Consider the following 8,196-nt stretch of genomic DNA (forward strand, 5'->3'; position numbering starts at 1 on the left):
ATGAATTATTTATATTATATTATTATTGTATAAACCTTGACCACGTGGAATGATGGCAAGAATGCTAGCAGCATTGAATCGCAATTCCGAACCTCTGGGCAAAAAACGAACCAGCCCTCCTGCCACCAGTGGAGGCAATAAGGCGAGCTGTTATACTTTTGATGAGGCGATTTTTCGGTCAAAATTTATACAGTAACTTTTTTTCATATTTGTTTATATTTAAGCATTTAATGTTTTTAATTCTTATGCAAATAAAGAAATTTTCAATTCACAAATCTATGAAACATAAAATTTCAAATCTTCAATAAAACCTACTACGTTCTTTGTTTTTACTGCTAAATAGTAAAATCATGGTTTTAATTATATATAATCAGCAGTGTTTTATATATTAATATATATTCACTTGATTTTTAAAACCATATTAAAATCTACAACACTTTAATATTCCTTTAATTATAAACCATTTACACCAATTAAGTATTTAAATCATTGGAATACAATATAATTAAAAATATAATTTAGTATAAAAGAAACAATAAGTATTTATTTTAACACTCCGAGTTTATACTTAACACAACAACTGACATAATTTATTAAAAAAAAATTATATGCATTTAACTGATTTCACGTTCAATAATTTTCACGCAGATAGTTAAAGACTATTATTTTATTCCGTTATGCCTTCCTTCCTTTTTTATTTTACTATCAGCGAATTGGTCAGTTAATAGCTAATTTATATATGTATATTTGGAATATGTAGACAAATCAAACGTGGCCCCAAATATCTAATAGGTATGATACAAACGTAAGGTCTTACCAGACGGCAGTCAGTCATATAATAATAAGTTTTACAATAAAAGTTGATATTTATACTGTTCCTTATTATTATACAATTAAAAATAATTTTCGAACAATTAAGAGCTATACCTAACATAACGAATGACTACTGTTTCTTCGCAGTTTCCTTTATATAATATTAAGTTGATAATGAAATTGTGTAAACACTACTGTACTAAATATGAAGGCAAAAAGCTTCCATATTTAGTAAAAACAACACACACAATCAAACAAACGGTCACCACACTTTTACATTGACACGGCAAGACACATAAACAATCCCTTACATCAATAATACGCCAGCAACTCCGGAAACATATTATGTTCCCTGTGCCTCTAGTCACGCTTCAATAAGTACCAACTTTACTTGGTGGTAGGGCTTTGTGCAAGCCCGCCTGGGTAGGTACCACCCACTCATCAGTTATTCTACCGCCAAATAACAGTACTCAGTATTCTTGTGTTCCGGTCTGAAGGGTGAGTGAGCCAGTGTAACTACAGGCACAAGGGACATAACATCTTAGTTCCCAAAGTTGGTGGCACATTGACTATGTAAGGAATAGTTAATTTTTCTTACAGCGTCATTGTCTATGGGCGATGATGACCACTTACCATCAGGTGGCCCATATGCTCGTCGCCAACCTATACCATAAAAAAAAAACAAATTGAACCCGTCATAATTGCTTATTTCATTGATTAATAAAAAATAACACTTAGACTATTCTACAGCATGTTAGGTGTACGTCTTACATACTGATATATAAAGGAAAAAAACTACCACATGTAACATTAAATACACAGACAGCGAATACATACGATTAAATATCTTAATATTTTTCTTAAGGAAAAAACATCACGAAGCATAAACTATTAAACAATTTTCATTTTTTTTTATTTAAGACTGCAAAGACTTTATTGCTAATATTTGTGTATGTCAGAATAAGTTGACCTATTGGAGGCAGGAGAACATCACCTTAAGACCGTGGACTAATTTGAAACACTAGTTTTTATTTTTGAAGAAAACCATAAGAAAGAAATCTAACCCGATATAAGGAGACAAGAAATTCACCAATTAACATAGTATTTTTAGTGAAACTACGTTGTTTTCAAATAAAGTGATAGTGTATTGGAAAGAAAGAAAGAAATAAAGAAATGTTTAATAGGACAAAGTACATAATAAACACACATAATAAAAGAATAAGAAGTATAAAAAGTTTAAAATAAAAAAAACATATTAACCAACTAAAACTACTCACTAACTTAATATACAAATAAAAAAATCAACAACAAAAATACAAAACAACACAATGATACTTAACGTGTCCTAAAGGTTACCATTCAGCTTCCAAGTTGGGTTCCAAGAACCCGAATATGATTTTCAATGGCAACCTGTGTGGTTGTGACGGGCTGTGACAATATATGATGATATATTATATAAAAAAAATGCTGATTCCTCTTATCTTAGTGAGAAACTTAGGACATTTGAATACGATGTTACCTACGCTAAGTATCTTTTACTTAATAGTTCCACGGGATCATATCACCTCAACTACCAAGATTAGTAGCGCACGTCTTGATGATATGATTTATATTTCTTACAGAGTCAATTTCTATGTATTGTGACGGGTGTTTACCATAAAGTACCCCATTTTTACTCAAATACGTAGGCATACCAGTCAAGAAGTAAAGTAAATGTTTAGCTTAGTTTAGCCGATTTCTAAAAAACTATACACAAATTAATATATAGGTACTGTAGGTACAGTTGTTTGGAGTGCATGTTTGTCACCTCCTCGTGGAGCACCCTGGGCAACGGGGCCGGAGCTTGCTCGTCGGCCACGGCTAAGACTGGCGGGAGGGATACCGCGTGGCTCTTACTGGTTGGCGTCAAGGCGGACCATGTGAGTGGCCTCGTTGGCTAGGAGGGAGTAGGAGGGCTCGCTACTCGAGCCTCCCAGGTGTTTTACACCGGCGGTCAGCGGCGGAGCCTACCATCTTTTCCGCCGCAGGGCTACAGCTTCGTTGACGTCCTGCCTCAAGTGGTGGACTCGGGGGAGTTCGTCACATGAGACGTGGAGGATGAGGAGGAAGGCGGGCACTAGGCGCGCTTTTCACGTTAGTCATTCATGCCCTGGGCGATCCCGTTGCCTCACCACTCGGCGGCATGGTAGAAACCCGAGGATGGTTTTAGTGGGTAGGACAGGGCCTTCAGCCCTGGCACGGGGCACTTATGGCTCCGGTTGAGTCCCACATACCCGTCCCGGTCCCCCGACCGGACTGGAGGCGTAAATGCCTTTCCTCCTCGTAAAACAAAAAAAAAAGGTACAGTTGGTTTTCCAGCCAGCTTACAAATAAAAAGAATTGTTTGACCAAAATACCAAGCCAATAAGATACCTATGTTGTTCTATAATTAATTTAACTTTTTAAAAAGTTGAATATTTCATATTGTTAGATAAGCTTACCAAACAAATCAAATGTAAAAAGAATTTAATATACAAAATATTAGTAAAGGATCGTGATAATTGTGTTTTAAGGAAAACACAAAGAAGCACGTTTTGTAGAAAAAATAATCAACGAATATTTGGTTACAATCTAACGATCATGTTTAGAATACAAATTTACCTAAATGATTTCATTGTTGTTGCTACCTTATATTTAAGAAAAACAACGAGAATAGTAATCGGTGAATAATGCAATGATCAATGTGACGCTTTATTACCATAACCAGCGTTACCGAAGAATATAAATTGCAAGTTAATTTGAGCCAAGCTCGTCTGCGGGTACCACCACATACAAAAAAATCCAAATATGCCTCATTCAAGTCGTGTTTTACAAGCACTTTTTAGTCGTCATTTAAAAACTATATTAAGTGAAGCTACCACAACCTTGTTTCTCTTTTTCAACATTCAAAAATACAGGCATGTTAGTTAAATACAATTATATGTATTTATAGCTGAGATGGCCCAGTGGTTAGAACGCGCGCATCTTAACCGATGATTGCGGGTTCGAATCCAGGCAAGTACCACTATATATATTTGCTAAATTCGTGGTTATAATTCATCTCGTGCTCGGCGTTGAAGGAAAACATCGTGAGCAAACCTGCATGTGTCTAATTTCATCGAAATTCTGCTACATATGTATTCCACCAACCCGCAATGGAACAGCGTGGTGGAATATGTTCCAAACCTTCTCCTCTAAGGGAGAGGAGGCCTTTAGCCCGGCAGTGGAAATTTACAGGCTGTTGTTGTTGTTATATGTATATATGTAGTATGTAATATGTCCTGCCTGGAAGCCAACAAGCTTCCAAGCTTTATTGTCGCCTATACAATCTTGTATTCAATATAAATAATGTCTGTGTAATTTTCTCCTTTGATGCCTCTCCCTAGAAGGATTTATTGACATTGCGAAGTCGGAAACGTGGCGTTATAAGCTACTTATTTCTTTTACTTCTTGTAATATATTGTGACGCAACAGTGAGTATTTCCTACTTTGTTAAAATCATCCCGAAAAGGCCTCAGCTCGAAGATGATCGTATGAATGCGTACTGCTCTCTTATAATTAAAACTATTTAAAAACAAACTCAATATTTGTAGCGTTACCCTAAAGTACTATGCTATATAACATAACACTGTGGATATAACCAAAATATACTAAACGAGCGGTGTCAATGTCAGTTACTTGTCTAACTTTTCTGACCACGTATGTTCAGAGCTGAATCTCCCCGTCAGGGACGATAAATGAAGACTTCACTGAAATCCGGAATCCAATGCTATTTACAAAAACATCATAGTATCGGCTATATCAAGACGGCCACCGTTTAAAGATATATAACAATTTTGCTTTCTGACATTGGGTAGAGTAAAAACTAGACATTTACAATTTCTTAGAGCATTCAAAAATGAATTATTTACTGTAAACCAATCGTGTATCTGTGATAATTCACCGTTCACATCGTCATAGTCAGTTTTTCCGGTTCATCCTACCTATTTTATAGTATATAAACATACTCAAAAAAAAAAATGAATATTTTGTTATAAAAAATAATAATTTATAATTTTATTTTATTTCATTAAAACATATTTTTTTAAATCTTGTATTTTAAATTCACAATATTTATAACTTGGGAAAATTTAAAATCATTACTTAACATAAACTTTAATGATTATTTTATTTAAGGTTTTATCCTTAATAATTTACAACAGACACATCCTATAAAAATACACGAACATAATATTGATTTGTTTGAAAACAGAATTATGTAAGGCCATCATTTATACCGGTTAATGTTGAGGTCGATCTTCGGGATACTTTCGGCCATGGCTGACAATCTCAAGGGAGACTAGGTAACTGCACTGTACATATTTATAGAGTGCATGTGTGTGTAAGCACAGGTCTCATAATCCGATAGTGGCACTAAAACAGATGGAAAGCGTTCAAACCTAGGACTGAGATGTTTACGAAGTATTGTAGCCCAAAATCCAATACCGAATTGAACCTAAGACCTCGGGATCTGTAGCCTTATAGCATTAGGGCAACAAAACAGATAGCCTTTAGAAGAAAATATTTTTTGAATTTTTGATTTTTGGTTTGTAAACCTTCATATATACGTATATTCAGTACATACTTACGTTTCGCCAATTTCGTGTATTATATATTGTAAGTAATAGCAGAGTGCATCAGTCAGTTTACATACAAGAAGACATAGTATACAAATTATGTACACATAGTATGGGACTTATTTTAATGCCAGTTAGACGGTTTTACTCTTGTCAAATGTCACGTCACTTAATTATTATAAGTGTTATTTTATGTCACTTTTAATTGTTCAGTAATTAAATAACATGTAGGTATAATTAGTCATAAAAAAACCACTAAACCAAAGGCATGAAAAAAGTTATTTATCATTACGTTATTACGATAACAAAGTGATATATAATATTTTAATTTTTTTCGGGCAGTTACAGTTGAAATTTCTTTAGTATGGCTGTAGCTATTTGCAGCACACATCATCCTGCTAGACCAGTCACAGTTCTCTGTTATGGTCCGCCGATCAAAAGCACCCATAATATCTTCAATATCATAGATCAACGAGCGGGTTGTCACACTACAGGCAGGACGCTTCTTTAGGACACTGTGTATTTTTTTCAGCATCTAATTTGGCATTTTGCCAAGCGTTTCATAGCCTACCTATTGGTAACAATGGCAAAATGGTGTGACAAAAAATGATCTTGCTCAGTGGAGTAGCCGCCATTAACTACGCTAAAGAAAAAATCAGTCTGACGGACATTAATACAGTGATGGTATAGTACCATATAATTCGAATAAATTTAGCATTATATATGATATCACGTTATCAGAAACATAAAAACATTCAAGTTATTTGTTCTATTGTGCAGTGAAATCTACCAAAAATACCAGATGTCAGTTTTTCAATTGCATAAAGATTTAAATTTATTTCAATGTTATTACTATCTCTTATTAGAAATAATATTATTTATTTATTTTATTCATGTACCAAAAACAAGTAACACAGAAAAAAAATGAATAACAAAGAAACAAAGTGATACATAGGAAAGCTTATCTCTATGAGAGATCTCTTCCAGCTACCCTGGAGTGTGAGTAATATTATGTCAAATTACGGAGAAGGAGAAGGATGTACCTAACATCTTTTATTTTTGGTTTAAATTTGGTGTGGTAATTACTTAAAGATAATTATACAACATTCCAAAAATAAAAAGAAGAAGAAGAAGAAAATGAATTAAATTAAAAAGAAAATAAAATTTAATCTTTTATCCGGGCTTATCCGGAATTGGAAACAGTGTGGTAGTTATCTGTTAACACAGAAAATAAATTCACTGAAGCTTCTTTTTTTTTCTAATATTACGTTCTTACCTCTATAAATTATTAGAATTAAAATAGTTTAACTTTAAAAATACTGCAATCAGTTAATACATAAACATTGCTGTTTATAATTTCAAAGGCGCTTTTGAATATTTCAACTGTGCATAAGTTATGTTCAAAAGTGATAATAAAGACGTCCGAGGCCCTATTAACCTATGTCTAAATGTGACGACTTATTTCGTCTTGGAAAAATAAAACTTTATTTTGACATAAAAGTATTTCTAGTGATAGTTATTTATATCAGAGGAAGATATAACATCTTTGACTCCGTGTTTGCCGAAGCTGTGACGGTGTAAGTGGTTTCATATTAATTCAATTATATCAATTTGTTATATAGGCCTTTAATATATATTCTATGGATGAATAAGATTACCTGTCCATTTACTTGGTGGTAAGGCTTTGTGCAAGCCCGCCTAGATAGGTACCACCCACTCATCAGATATTCTAGCGCTAAACAACAGTACGCAGTATTGTTGTGTTACGGTTTGAAGACGTGAGCCAGTGTAACTACAGGCACATGGGCATAGCATCTTAGTTCCCAATATTGGTGGCGCATTGATGATGTAAAACATATTTAATATTTCTTACAGCGTCATTGTCTATGGGTGATGGTGACCACTTACCATCAGATGTCCCATATGCTCGTCCGCCAACCTATTCCATAAAAAAAACACTATACAATGGCTATTTGCTCACCGGACTTCCTAAAATATATAATGGAAAAGATTTTTTTTGTTCACTAATTAAATTAGTCAAGTAATGACTATATCACCTTTTCTTGAATGTCGGGATTAGATTATTTATCTATATGTAAACTATAAGACGCAAAGAATTTTTAAATATTTTTTTACTAAATTACATAAAAAATACAATTTTTACCATTTAACATATATAACATGGCAATCTTAACTTCAAAAACTAAGAGGCTTTCTAAGTGTCATGGCCATAAGAAATATACCGGTTTTTTTTTATAGAATACATCATTCGTTAATAGAATAATTTATCATTTTCAAGTGTAAATCTATTATTAGAATATTAATAATAACATTGTCATTAATAAACTGATGAGCTATTAAAAATATAATTTAATATTTTTTTATAGATTTAAACATGCATCTGCAGTGAAGTGCTTATTTAAAAGTGATGTTCCTTTTATTGAAAAAGGATAAATAGTCTTCTATTATCACAGACTAAGTAACCACGCACATAACTTTTAATTGAATTTCATATTTTCCCTTCGTCAATGACATCATTAGCAGACATAATATGTATATTATATTTAATTTTTAGGCTGTTTAAATGTAGAACACTTGTAGGTCTCTACAACGAGTATATACAATAGCAACTGTAACGATTCCCATATATAATTAAATGGACAAATAATAATATCAACTCCTGTTACAAAGATACAATTTAAATTACAAAAATTGCTTAATAAACTCTTCAGTAAGTCCAAAAATTCTT

Source organism: Vanessa cardui, chromosome 18, assembly GCF_905220365.1.
Source record: "Vanessa cardui chromosome 18, ilVanCard2.1, whole genome shotgun sequence".
Lineage (NCBI taxonomy): Eukaryota > Metazoa > Arthropoda > Insecta > Lepidoptera > Nymphalidae > Vanessa > Vanessa cardui.